We start from the raw sequence: 15,874 nt of genomic DNA on the forward strand, positions 1-15,874 counted from the left end.
AAAACCACCACACAATGACGACATGTGAATAAATATCACCACACACTGACGACATGTGAATAAATATCACCACACACTGACGACATGTGAATAAATATCACTACACACTGACGACATGTGAATAAAAACCACCACACACTGAAAAGTCTCCTGGGTGCCATTTTATATATATTTATTGATACACAGATCTGTATCATCCATTGGGTTAGAAGTGAAGTGATGGGATGATCAATAGATTGTAAGCGTGCGAGCAGGGCCCTCCTGCCTCTATATCCGTTTGTTACTACCCAGTTTGTTTTATCACTGTCTCCTATTGTAGAGCGTAACGGAATCGGCTGCACTACATAAGAAACTGTAAAAAAATAAAATAAAATGATCACGACCCCTACTGTGCAGACTGCTGACCACAGATATACAGCGGGAATTGCTGGGGAGGGTTCTGGAAGAACCCTCTCCTGGGAATAATTGCGGTGTGTAATACTTAGGTTACAGCAGGTAACACGTTCTGGAGCTTTATAGATAGGATAGTTTTGCAGCCGCTGACTCTCTGGGCGCTGCAGCCGCTGACTCTCTGGGCGCTGCAGCCGCTGACTCTCTGGGCGCTGCAGCCGCTGACTCTCTGGGCGCTGCAGCCGCTGATTCTCTGGGCGCTGCAGCCGCTGACTCTCTGGGCGCTGCAGCCGCTGACTCTCTGGGCGCTGCAGCCGCTGACACTCTGGGCGCTGCAGCCGCTGACTCTCTGGGCGCTGCAGCCGCTGACACTCTGGGCGCTGCAGCCGCTGACACTCTGGGCGCTGCAGCCGCTGACTCTCTGGGCGCTGCAGCCGCTGACTCTCTGGGCGCTGCAGCCGCTGACTCTCCTATGACTATTACATGCTGCCAATGTGTATCTAGCTCCCGACAGACATAAAGGATTGTAAGTTCTGTGGGTTGAGGCTGGTGCATTATGGAGATTATTCTGGTTGACACACAGTGCTGCAAATTTTTTAGCCTGCCCGCAACTCACAAATGCCGCTGCCGCCGCACCCCATTCTGCCTGCACGGCTGTGAATGGATGTTTTTGCCAAACATCGCGGCCTATGGGTTGACACCCACATCATCCGACCATCGCCGTCCATGGAATGATGTGGTGAGCACACTCTGAGGTGTCTTAGTTTTGCGTGTATCTTGCAGGGGAACATGGCGGGCAGCTAACATTTGGCCCACCCCCACAACCCGCGTCACTGGGTGATTTCCATGGGCACGACTACCCACCGCTGCCCCGCGCCCCCTGGCCGCAATGGTGGGTGCTAGCGTCCGGCAAACACTCTGCTCGCACCCTGCGCATGGGCAGAAATGTGCCTGCGCAGTACAAAAACATTGCGCACCATTGCAAATGTGCCAGGTCCAATATACAGGTGCATACGGGATAGTGGCCCAGGTCACTACCCCCAGCGTGGGATCAGAGGTCAGTACACCCTTAGGCCGTGCTGAGGTGATAACAATGGCAGGCCAGGCCCTTTGGTGTGAGAAGCATATGGTGGATGTTTCCATAACACCTTCCATTCACATCCTCATTACAATACCCCTATTATACCCCATTAATCCTGAGGCCGGGGGAGGACAAGGGGCCACCAGCAGGAGAGGAGACTGTGGTGGATCCACAGTGCTGTACAAGTGGCGCAATGGAAGTAACCGTTTATATACTGTATATTCCCTATGCTGCTCTAACACCTCTGTGTAATATGGGACTCAGTATACGGGCAGAGCGGAAACCTCCTCATCTAACTAGTAACACAGTGTGGTCTGATTATTCCTACCGGGGTCCTGGCCCCCTCTCGCTCTCTGTAGTGACTAGATGCGATGTGATTGGTTGGCTCTGTGTAATATGGGACTAGTATACGGACTGAGCGGAAACCTCCTCATCTAACTAATAACACAGTGTGGTCTGATTATTCCTACCAGGGTCCTGGCCCCCTCTCGCTCTCTGTAGTGATTAGATGCGATGTGATTGGTTGGCTCTGTGTAATATAGGACTCAGTATACGGGCACAGCGGAAACCTCCTCATCTAACTAATAACACAGTGTGGTCTGATTATTCCTACCGGGGTCCTGGCCCCCTCTCGCTCTCTGTAGTGATTAGATGCGATGTGATTGGTTGGCTCTGTGTAATATGGGACTCAGTATACGGGCACAGCGGAAACCTCCTCATCTAACTAATAACACAGTGTGGTCTGATTATTCCTACCGGGGTCCTGGCCCCCTCTCGCTCTCTGTAGTGATTAGATGCGATGTGATTGGTTGGATCTGTGTATTATAGGACTCAGTATACGGACACAGCGGAAACCTCCTCATCTAACTAATAACACAGTGTGGTCTGATTATTCCTACCGGGGTCCTGGCCCCCTCTCGCTCTCTGTAGTGATTAGATGCGATGTGATTGGTTGGCTCTGTGTAATATGGGACTCAGTATACGGGCAGAGCGGAAACCTCCTCATCTAACTAATAACACAGTGTGGTCTGATTATTCCTACCGGGGTCCTGGCCCCCTCTCGCTCTCTGTAGTGATTAGATGCGATGTGATTGGTTGGCTCTGTGTAATATAGGACTCAGTATACGGACACAGCGGAAACCTCCTCATCTAACTAATAACATAGAGTGGTCTGATTATTCCTACCGGGGTCCTGGCCCCCTCTCGCTCTCTGTAGTGATTAGATGCGATGTGATTGGTTGGCTCTGTGTAATATGGGACTCAGTATACGGGCAGAGCGGAAACCTCCTCATCTAACTAATAACACAGTGTGGTCTGATTATTCCTACCGGGGTCCTGGCCCCCTCTCGCTCTCTGTAGTGATTAGATGCGATGTGATTGGTTGGCTCTGTGTAATATAGGACTCAGTATACGGACACAGCGGAAACCTCCTCATCTAACTAATAACATAGAGTGGTCTGATTATTCCTACTGGGGTCCTGGCCCCCTCTCGCTCTCTGTAGTGATTAGATGCGATGTGATTGGTTGGTTCTGTGTAATATAGGACTCAGTATACGGACAGAGCGGAAACCTCCTCATCTAACTAATAACACAGTGTGGTCTGATTATTCCTACCGGGGTCCTGGCCCCCTCTCGCTCTCTGTAGTGATTAGATGCGATGTGATTGGTTGGCTCTGTGTAATTTGGGACTCAGTATACAGGCAGAGCGGAAACCTCCTCATCTAACTAATAACACAGTGTGGTCTGATTATTCCTACCGGGGTCCTGGCCCCCTCTCGCTCTCTGTAGTGATTAGATGCGATGTGATTGGTTGGCTCTGTGTAATATAGGACTCAGTATACGGACACAGCGGAAACCTCCTCATCTAACTAATAACATAGAGTGGTCTGATTATTCCTACCGGGGTCCTGGCCCCCTCTCGCTCTCTGTAGTGATTAGATGCGATGTGATTGGTTGGTTCTGTGTAATATAGGACTCAGTATACGGGCACAGCGGAAACCTCCTCATATAACTAATAACACAGTGTGGTCAGATTATTCCTACCGGGGTCCTGGCCCCCTCTCGCTCTCTGTAGTGATTAGATGCGATGTGATTGGTTGGCTCTGTGTAATATGGGACTCAGTATACGGGCACAGCGGAAACCTCCTCATCTAACTAATAACACAGTGTGGTCTGATTATTCCTACCGGGGTCCTGGCCCCCTCTCGCTCTCTGTAGTGATTAGATGCGATGTGATTGGTTGGCTCTGTGTAATATGCAGGGCCGGTGCAAGGCACCGGAGCGCCCCAGGCGAGTCGGGCTGGGGGCGCCCCGGTGCCGGGGGGGGGGGGGGTGGGTGGGGGTGGGGGTGGTGTGTGTGAGGTGTGGGGTGGGTACCTGTCGGTCGGCGCAGTCTATTTAAATCTGGCGGCGGAGGCAGCGGGGGTCCCTGCAGTCTATTAAAAATCACGAGCGCTATCCGCCGGGCTATGCGGAAGCGCTTCTAGTGTGAAAACTCTGGCAGCACGCTGATTGGCTGAGATCAGCGTGCGCCGTGCTGCCAGAGTTTTCACACTAGAAGCGCTTCCGCATAGCCCGGCGGATAGCGCTCGTGATTTTTAATAGACTGCAGGGACCCCCGCTGCCTCCGCCGCCAGATTGAAATAGACAGCGCCGGTAGGACAGGTACCCGGGCGGCATTTTCCGCCCTCCAGTGGCCGGCGCCCTAGGCAAATGCCTAGGTTTGCCTAGTGGTGGCGCCGGCCCTGGTAATATGGGACTCAGTATATGGGCACAGCGGAAACCTCCTCATCTAACTAATAACACAGTGTGGTCTGATTATTCCTACCGGGGTCCTAGCCCCCTCTCGCTCTCTGTAGTGATTAGATGCGATGTGATTGGTTGGCTCTGTGTAATATGGGACTCAGTATATGGGCACAGCGGAAACCTCCTCATCTAACTAATAACACAGTGTGGTCTGATTATTCCTACCGGGGTCCTGGCCCCCTCTCGCTCTCTGTAGTGATTAGATGCGATGTGATTGGTTGGCTCTGTGTAATATAGGACTCAGTATATGGGCACAGCGGAAACCTCCTCATCTAACTAATAACACAGTGTGGTCTGATTATTCCTACCGGGGTCCTGGCCCCCTCTCGCTCTCTGTAGTGATTAGATGCGATGTGATTGGTTGGATCTGTGTAATATAGGACTCAGTATACGGGCAGAGCGGAAACCTCCTCATCTAACTAATAACACAGTGTGGTCTGATTATTCCTACCGGGGTCCTGGCCCCCTCTCGCTCTCTGTAGTGATTAGATGCGATGTGATTGGTTGGCTCTGTGTAATTTGGGACTCAGTATACGGGCACAGCGGAAACCTCCTCATCTAACTAATAACACAGTGTGGTCTGATTATTCCTACCGGGGTCCTGGCCACCTCTCGCTCTCTGTAGTGATTAGATGCGATGTGATTGGTTGGCTCTGTGTAATATGGGACTCAGCATACGGGCACAGCGGAAACCTCCTCATCTAACTAGTAACACAGTGTGGTCTGATTATTCCTACCGGGGTCCTGGCCCCCTCTCGCTCTCTGTAGTGATTAGATGTGATGTGATTGGTTGGCTCTGTGTAATATGGGACTCAGTATACGGGCACAGCGGAAACCTCCTCATCTAACTAGTAACACAGTGTGGTCTGATTATTCCTACCGGGATCCTGGCCCCCTCTCGCTCTCTGTAGTGATTAGATGCGATGTGATTGGTTGGCCCTGTGTAATATAGGACTCAGTATATGGGCACAGCGGAAACCTCCTCATCTAACTAATAACACAGTGTGGTCTGATTATTCCTACCGGGGTCCTGGCCCCCTCTCGCTGTCTGTAGTGATTAGATGCGATGTGATTGGTTGGCTCTGTGTAATATAGGACTCAGTATATGGGCACAGCGGAAACCTCCTCATCTAACTAATAACACAGTGTGGTCTGATTATTCCTACCGGGGTCCTGGCCCCCTCTCGCTCTCTGTAGTGATTAGATGCGATGTGATTGGTTGGCTCTGTGTTGCTACCTGTACACAAGCCCACCGTGTAATGACACAAATATGGCCTAATGGGATTTAGCCTGAGGGACGGCTTACACTTCCTCAGGCTGCTAAACACTCCGCAGGTGGGACCGCAGCACAAGGGAGGCTATAATGGGAGGCTATAATGGGAGGCTATAATGGGAGGCTGCTACAATCACCACTCATCAGTCATCTATCTCTCTGTACATCACCAGAGTATTACCAGAGAGCTGTCATTGCCAGATAGCGGTGACCGCAATACACTGTCCCAATTGTTATCATTATTCTGAATGTAAAATTGCTGAACATAGGGGATGATTCCGCAGGGGTCACATACGGTGCTCGATCCATAGCAATGCAAATACAAGAGGAGGTGCATTCCACCTCCTGCCTCCATACCACCTCCTGCCTCCATACCACCTCCTGCCTCCATACCACCTCCTGCCTCCATACCACCACCTGCCTCCATACCACCACCTGCCTCCATACCACCTCCTGCCTCCATACCACCACCTGCCTCCATACCACCTCCTGCCTCCATACCACCTCCTGCCTCCATACCACCTCCTGCCTCCATACCACCTCCTGCCTCCATACCACCTCCTGCCTCCATACCACCACCTGCCTCCATACCACCACCTGCCTCCATACCACCTCCTGCCTCCATACCACCACCTGCCTCCATACCACCTCCTGCCTCCATACCACCTCCTGCCTCCATACCACCTCCTGCCTCCATACCACCACATGCCTCCATACCACCACCTGCCTCGAAACCACCTCCTGCCCCCATACCACCACCTGCCCCCATACCACCTCCTGCCTCCATACCACCACCTGCCTCCATACCACCTCCTGCCTCCATACCATCTTCTGCCTCCATACCACCTCCATACCATCTCCTGCCTCCATACCACCTCCATACCATCTCCTGCCTCCATACTACCTCCTGCCTTCATTCCACCTCCTGCCTCCATACCATCTCCTGCCTCCATACCACCTCCTGCCTCCATACCATCTCCTGCCTCCATACCATCTCCTGCCTCCATACCACCTCCTGCCTCCATACCACCTCCTGCCTCCATACCACCACCTGCCTCCATACCACCTCCTGCCTCCATACCACCACCTGCCTCCATACCACCTCCTGCCTCCATACCGCCTCCTGCCTCCATACCGCCTCCTGCCTCCATACCGCCACCTGCCTCCATACCGCCACCTGCCTCCATACCGCCTCCTGCCTCCATACCGCCTCCTGCCTCCATACTGCCTCCTGCCTCCATACCGCCTCCTGCCTCCATACCACCTCCTGCCTCCATACCACCTCCTGCCTCCATACCATCTCCTGCCTCCATACCACCACCTGCCTCCATACCACCACCTGCCTCCATACCACCTCCTGCCTCCATACCACCTCCTGCCTCCATACCACCTCCTTCCTCCATACCACCACATGCCTCCATACCACCACCTGCCTCCATACCACCTCCTGCCCCCATACCACCTCCTGCCTCCATACCACCTCCTGCCTCCATACCACCACCTGCCTCCATACCACCTCCTGCCTCCATACCACCTCCTGCCTCCATACCACCACATGCCTCCATACCACCACCTGCCTCCATACCACCTCCTGCCCCCATACCACCACCTGCCCCCATACCACCTCCTGCCCCCATACCACCTCCTGCCTCCATACCACCTCCTGCCTCCATACCACCTCCTGCCTCCATACCACCTCCTGCCTCCATACCATCTCCTGCCTATATACCACCACCTGCCTCCATACCATCTCCTGCCTCCATACCACCTCCATACCATCTCCTGCCTATATACCACCACCTGCCTCCATACCACCTCCTGCCTCCATACCATCTCCTGCCTCCATACCACCTCCTGCCTCCATACCACCTCCTGCCTCCATACCACCTCCTGCCTCCATACCACCACCTGCCTCCATACCACCACCTGCCTCCATACCACCTCCTGCCTCCATACCACCTCCTGCCTCCATACCACCACCTGCCTCCATACCACCACCTGCCTCCATACCACCTCCTGCCTCCCTACCACCTCCTGCCTCCATACCATCTCCTGCCTCCATACCACCTCCTGCCTCCATACCACCACCTGCCTCCATACCACCACCTGCCTCCATACCACCTCCTGCCTCCATACCACCTCCTGCCTCCATACCACCTCCTGCCTCCATACCACCTCCTGCCTCCATACCACCACCTGCCTCCATACCACCTCCTGCCTCCATACCACCTCCTGCCTCCATACCATCTCCTGCCTCCATACCACCTCCTGCCTCCATACCACCTCCTGCCTCCATACCACCACCTGCCTCCATACCACCTCCTGCCTCCATACCACCTCCTGCCTCCATACCACCACCTGCCTCCATACCACCACCTGCCTCCATTCCGCCTCCTGCCTCCATACCGCCTCCTGCCTCCATACCGCCTCCTGCCTCCATACAGCCTCCTGCCTCCATACCGCCTCCTGCCTCCATACCACCTCCTGCCAGCATTCCACCACCTGCCTCCATACCACCACCTGCCTCCATACCACCTCCTGTCTCCATACCACCTCCTGCATCCATACCACCTCCTGCCTCCATACCACCACCTGCCTCCATACCACCTCCTGCCTCCCTACCACCTCCTACCAGCATTCCACCATCTGCCTCCATACCGCCACCTGCCTCCATACCGCCTCCTGCCTCCATACCGCCACCTGCCTCCATACCGCCACCTGCCTCCATACCGCCTCCTGCCTCCATACCGCCTCCTGCCTCCATACCGCCTCCTGCCTCCATACCACCTCCTGCCTCCATACCACCTCCTGCCTCCATACCATCTCCTGCCTCCATACCACCACCTGCCTCCATACCACCTCCTGCCTCCATACCACCTCCTGCCTCCATACCACCTCCTGCCTCCATACCACCACATGCCTCCATACCACCACCTGCCTCCATACCACCTCCTGCCCCCATACCACCTCCTGCCTCCATACCACCTCCTGCCTCCATACCACCTCCTGCCTCCATACCACCACCTGCCTCCATACCACCTCCTGCCTCCATACCACCTCCTGCCTCCATACCACCACATGCCTCCATACCACCACCTGCCTCCATACCACCTCCTGCCCCCATACCACCACCTGCCCCCATACCACCTCCTGCCTCCATACCACCTCCTGCCTCCATACCACCTCCTGCCTCCATACCACCTCCTGCCTCCATACCACCTCCTGCCTATATACCACCACCTGCCTCCATACCACCACCTGCCTCCATACCACCTCCTGCCTCCATACCATCTCCTGCCTATATACCACCACCTGCCTCCATACCATCTCCTGCCTCCATACCACCTCCATACCATCTCCTGCCTATATACCACCACCTGCCTCCATACCACCTCCTGCCTCCATACCATCTCCTGCCTCCATACCATCTCCTGCCTCCATACCACCTCCTGCCTCCATACCACCTCCTGCCTCCATACCACCACCTGCCTCCATACCACCACCTGCCTCCATACCACCACCTGCCTCCATACCACCTCCTGCCTCCATACCACCTCCTGCCTCCATACCACCACCTGCCTCCATACCACCACCTGCCTCCATACCACCTCCTGCCTCCCTACCACCTCCTGCCTCCATACCATCTCCTGCCTCCATACCACCTCCTGCCTCCATACCATCTCCTGCCTCCATACCACCACCTGCCTCCATACCACCACCTGCCTCCATACCACCTCCTGCCTCCATACCATCTCCTGCCTCCATACCACCTCCTGCCTCCATACCACCACCTGCCTCCATACCACCTCCTGCCTCCATACCACCTCCTGCCTCCATACCATCTCCTGCCTCCATACCACCTCCTGCCTCCATACCACCTCCTGCCTCCATACCACCACCTGCCTCCATACCACCTCCTGCCTCCATACCACCTCCTGCCTCCATACCACCTCCTGCCTCCATACCACCACCTGCCTCCATACCACCACCTGCCTCCATACCGCCTCCTGCCTCCATACCGCCTCCTGCCTCCATACCGCCTCCTGCCTCCATACCGCCTCCTGCCTCCATACCACCTCCTGCCAGCATTCCACCACCTGCCTCCATACCACCACCTGCCTCCATACCACCTCCTGTCTCCATACCACCTCCTGCATCCATACCACCTCCTGCCTCCATACCACCACCTGCCTCCATACCACCTCCTGCCTCCCTACCACCTCCTACCAGCATTCCACCACCTGCCTCCATACCACCACCTGCCTCCATACCACCTCCTGCCTCCATACCACCTCCTGCCTCCATACCATCTCCTGCCTCCATACCACCTCCTGCCTCCATACCACCTCCGGCCTCCATACCGCCTCCTGCCTCCATACCGCCTCCTGCCTCCCTACCACCTCCTGCCTCCATACCACCACCTGCCTCCATACCACCTCCTGCCTCCATACCACCTCCTGCCTATATACCACCACCTGCCTCCATACCACCTCCTGCCTCCATACCGCCTCCTGCCTCCATACCACCACCTGCCTCCATACCACCTCCTGCCTCCATACCATCTCCTGCCTCCATACCACCTCCTGCCTCCATACCACCTCCTGCCTCCATACCGCCTCCTGCCTCCATACCGCCTCCTGCCTCCCTACCACCTCCTGCCAGCATTCCACCTCCTGCCTCCATACCACCTCCTGCCTCCATACCACCACCTGCCTCCATACCACCACCTGCCTCCATACCACCTCCTGCCTCCATACCGCCTCCTGCCTCCATACCGCCTCCTGCCTCCATACCGCCTCCTGCCTCCATACCACCTCCTGCCTCCATACCGCCTCCTGCCTCCATACCGCCACCTGCCTCCATACCACCTCCTGCCTCCATACCATCTCCTGCCTCCATACCACCTCCTGCCTCCATACCACCTCCTGCCTCCATACCGCCTCCTGCCTCCATACCGCCTCCTGCCTCCCTACCACCTCCTGCCAGCATTCCACCTCCTGCCTCCCTACCACCTCCTGCCTCCATACCACCTCCTGCCTCCATACCATCTCCTGCCTCCATACCACCTCCTGCCTCCATACCACCTCCTGCCTCCATACCGCCTCCTGCCTCCATACCGCCTCCTGCCTCCCTACCACCTCTTGCCTCCATACCACCACCTGCCTCCATACCACCTCCTGCCTCCATACCACCTCCTGCCTATATACCACCACCTGCCTCCATACCACCTCCTGCCTCCATACCGCCTCCTGCCTCCATACCACCACCTGCCTCCATACCACCTCCTGCCTCCATACCATCTCCTGCCTCCATACCACCTCCTGCCTCCATACCACCTCCTGCCTCCATACCGCCTCCTGCCTCCATATCGCCTCCTGCCTCCCTACCACCTCCTGCCAGCATTCCACCTCCTGCCTCCATACCACCTCCTGCTTCCATACCACCACCTGCCTCCATACCACCACCTGCCTCCATACCACCTCCTGCCTCCATACCGCCTCCTGCCTCCATACCGCCTCCTGCCTCCATACTGCCTCCTGCCTCCATACCACCTCCTGCCTCCATACCACCTCCTGCCTCCATACCGCCTCCTGCCTCCATACCACCACCTGCCTCCATACCACCTCCTGCCTCCATACCATCTCCTGCCTCCATACCACCTCCTGCCTCCATACCACCTCCTGCCTCCATACCGCCTCCTGCCTCCATACCGCCTCCTGCCTCCCTACCACCTCCTGCCAGCATTCCACCTCCTGCCTCCCTACCACCTCCTGCCTCCATACCACCTCCTGCCTCCATACCATCTCCTGCCTCCATACCACCTCCTGCCTCCATACCACCTCCTGCCTCCATACCGCCTCCTGCCTCCATACCGCCTCCTGCCTCCCTACCACCTCTTGCCTCCATACCACCACCTGCCTCCATACCACCTCCTGCCTCCATACCACCTCCTGCCTCCATACCACCTCCTGCCTATATACCACCACCTGCCTCCATACCACCTCCTGCCTCCATACCGCCTCCTGCCTCCATACCACCACCTGCCTCCATACCACCTCCTGCCTCCATACCATCTCCTGCCTCCATACCACCTCCTGCCTCCATACCACCTCCTGCCTCCATACCGCCTCCTGCCTCCATACCGCCTCCTGCCTCCCTACCACCTCCTGCCAGCATTCCACCTCCTGCCTCCATACCACCTCCTGCCTCCATACCACCACCTGCCTCCATACCACCACCTGCCTCCATACCACCTCCTGCCTCCATACCGCCTCCTGCCTCCATACCGCCTCCTGCCTCCATACCGCCTCCTGCCTCCATACCACCTCCTGCCTCCATACCACCTCCTGCCTCCATACCGCCTCCTGCCTCCATACCACCACCTGCCTCCATACCACCTCCTGCCTACATACCATCTCCTGCCTCCATACCACCTCCTGCCTCCATACCGCCTCCTGCCTCCATACCGCCTCCTGCCTCCCTACCACCTCCTGCCAGCATTCCACCTCCTGCCTCCCTACCACCTCCTGCCTCCATACCACCTCCTGCCTCCATACCATCTCCTGCCTCCATACCACCTCCTGCCTCCATACCACCTCCTGCCTCCATACCGCCTCCTGCCTCCATACCGCCTCCTGCCTCCCTACCACCTCTTGCCTCCATACCACCACCTGCCTCCATACCACCTCCTGCCTCCATACCACCTCCTGCCTATATACCACCACCTGCCTCCATACCACCTCCTGCCTCCATACCGCCTCCTGCCTCCATACCACCACCTGCCTCCATACCACCTCCTGCCTCCATACCATCTCCTGCCTCCATACCACCTCCTGCCTCCATACCGCCTCCTGCCTCCATACCGCCTCCTGCCTCCCTACCACCTCCTGCCAGCATTCCACCTCCTGCCTCCATACCACCTCCTGCCTCCATACCGCCTCCTGCCTCCATACCGCCTCCTGCCTCCCTACCACCTCCTGCCAGCATTCCACCTCCTGCCTCCATACCACCTCCTGCCTCCATACCACCACCTGCCTCCATACCACCACCTGCCTCCATACCACCTCCTGCCTCCATACCGCCTCCTGCCTCCATACCGCCTCCTGCCTCCATACCGCCTCCTGCCTCCATACCACCTCCTGCCTCCATACCGCCTCCTGCCTCCATACCGCCTCCTGCCTCCATACCACCACCTGCCTCCATACCACCTCCTGCCTCCATACCATCTCCTGCCTCCATACCACCTCCTGCCTCCATACCACCTCCTGCCTCCATACCGCCTCCTGCCTCCATACCGCCTCCTGCCTCCCTACCACCTCCTGCCAGCATTCCACCTCCTGCCTCCCTACCACCTCCTGCCTCCATACCACCTCCTGCCTCCATACCATCTCCTGCCTCCATACCACCTCCTGCCTCCATACCACCTCCTGCCTCCATACCACCTCCTGCCTCCATACCGCCTCCTGCCTCCATACCGCCTCCTGCCTCCCTACCACCTCTTGCCTCCATACCACCACCTGCCTCCATACCACCTCCTGCCTCCATACCACCTCCTGCCTATATACCACCACCTGCCTCCATACCACCTCCTGCCTCCATACCGCCTCCTGCCTCCATACCACCACCTGCCTCCATACCACCTCCTGCCTCCATACCATCTCCTGCCTCCATACCACCTCCTGCCTCCATACCACCTCCTGCCTCCATACCGCCTCCTGCCTCCATACCGCCTCCTGCCTCCCTACCACCTCCTGCCAGCATTCCACCTCCTGCCTCCATACCACCTCCTGCCTCCATACCACCACCTGCCTCCATACCACCACCTGCCTCCATACCACCTCCTGCCTCCATACCGCCTCCTGCCTCCATACCGCCTCCTGCCTCCATACCGCCTCCTGCCTCCATACCACCTCCTGCCTCCATACCACCTCCTGCCTCCATACCGCCTCCTGCCTCCATACCACCACCTGCCTCCATACCACCTCCTGCCTCCATACCATCTCCTGCCTCCATACCACCTCCTGCCTCCATACCACCTCCTGCCTCCATACCGCCTCCTGCCTCCATACCGCCTCCTGCCTCCCTACCACCTCCTGCCAGCATTCCACCTCCTGCCTCCCTACCACCTCCTGCCTCCATACCACCTCCTGCCTCCATACCATCTCCTGCCTCCATACCACCTCCTGCCTCCATACCACCTCCTGCCTCCATACCGCCTCCTGCCTCCATACCGCCTCCTGCCTCCCTACCACCTCTTGCCTCCATACCACCACCTGCCTCCATACCACCTCCTGCCTCCATACCACCTCCTGCCTATATACCACCACCTGCCTCCATACCACCTCCTGCCTCCATACCGCCTCCTGCCTCCATACCACCACCTGCCTCCATACCACCTCCTGCCTCCATACCATCTCCTGCCTCCATACCACCTCCTGCCTCCATACCACCTCCTGCCTCCATACCGCCTCCTGCCTCCCTACCACCTCCTGCCAGCATTCCACCTCCTGCCTCCATACCACCTCCTGCCTCCATACCACCTCCTGCTGCAAGGCGCTTGACCGCGAACCGCCATCACTATAGGGCATACACACGGGGCAATAGGTGCTTTATTTCTATATGATCTAGACCAGTGATTTTTCAACCTTTTTACCTCGCGGTAAAAATATTTTAAAATTGCCAAGGCACAGAAAACAAACATATTGGCCCCTATATATATATATATATATATATATATATATATATATATATATATATATATATATATATATAAAACAATCACACTGGTCCCCACAGGTGACAAAAATAAAATACATTGGCCCTTTACATGAAAAGACGAGACCAGTAGATAACAGTTGAACCTGGTCTGGGCACCTCCACATCTGGGGGCACACTGAGAACAGCTCAAGGCACACTAGTGTAACATGGGCACAGTGGTTGAATCTAGACAGATTACAGAGAATAAGGAACAATTGCCTCATGTGTATTCTATTGCACTGCATAATGTGTAATATATCACGGCTGGGTGTTTAGGGTTACACCTCTATAGTAACCCTCCCTCCACATCTCCCCCTCTCCAACAATACAGGCCGGTAATGAAGCTGAACAGTACTGCATAGACAGGGACACAATGCCAGACTGCATCGTTGGATTACTGGTCTCTGAGTGTGAGCGCTATAATCCTGCGATGGAGGAAGGGAGAACAATGTGAGGCGCAGGATTGCTGTCACTCGCGCAGGATTGCTGTCACCCACCTTGGACAATTGGATGTGTTTATTGAAATACTCACATCCCCTGTATATAATATTGTTTTTGAGGCAGTCCGTGCATGGCGCAATATGGCAATCAGCGCTGTATCGTCCCGTGCATAGCCCTGACGGGTGCAATGTACAGCGGTCATAGAGAATAGCCGGGTGATCATTATTGTGGGCGACGGGTGGGAATCGACAGTCAGTAGGTTCAACAGGCCAAAGGTCAACACAAGCAAAATGTCAACATGAGGTTGTTTTTTTTTGTCTATGTCAACAAATGTACTGTTTGACCATGTCGACCTTTTTCATGTATCAACCAATAGTGGTTAACCTATTGACTGTCGACCTTTGTACTTTCATCCTATTGAATACAGATAAAATAATGTAAAGAGGAACTCCCATCCGTCATACGAGGCCTGAGAAGCAGTACTGTACCACTGTACATATGCAATAAGGACAGATACAGGGCCTCCCATCCGTCATACGAGGCCTGAGAAGCAGTACTGTACCACTGTACATATGCAATAAGGACAGATACAGGGCCTCCCATCCGTCATACGAGGCCTGAGAAGCAGTACTGTACCACTGTACATACACAATAAGGACAGATACCAGGCCTCCCATCCGTCATACGAGGCCTGAGAAGCAGTACTGTACCACTGTACATACGCAATAAGGACAGATACCAGGCCTCCCATCCGTCATACGAGGCCTGAGAAGCAGTACTGTACCACTGTACATACGCAATAAGGACAGATACCGGGCCTCCCATCCGTCATACGAGGCCTGAGAAGCAGTACTGTACCACTGTACATACACAATAAGGACAGATACCGGGCCTCCCATCCGTCATACGAGGCCTGAGAAGCAGTACTGTACCACTGTACATACACAATAAGGACAGATACCGGGCCTCCCATCCGTCATACGAGGCCTGAGAAGCAGTACTGTACCACTGTACATACACAATAAGGACAGATACCGGGCCTCCCATCCGTCATACGAGGCCTGAGAAGCAGTACTGTACCACTGTACATACACAATAAGGACAGATACCGGGCCTCCCATCCGTCA

Source organism: Crinia signifera, unplaced genomic scaffold (assembly GCF_055691185.1).
Source record: "Crinia signifera unplaced genomic scaffold, ASM5569118v1 HAP2_SCAFFOLD_214, whole genome shotgun sequence".
Classification (NCBI taxonomy): domain Eukaryota; kingdom Metazoa; phylum Chordata; class Amphibia; order Anura; family Myobatrachidae; genus Crinia; species Crinia signifera.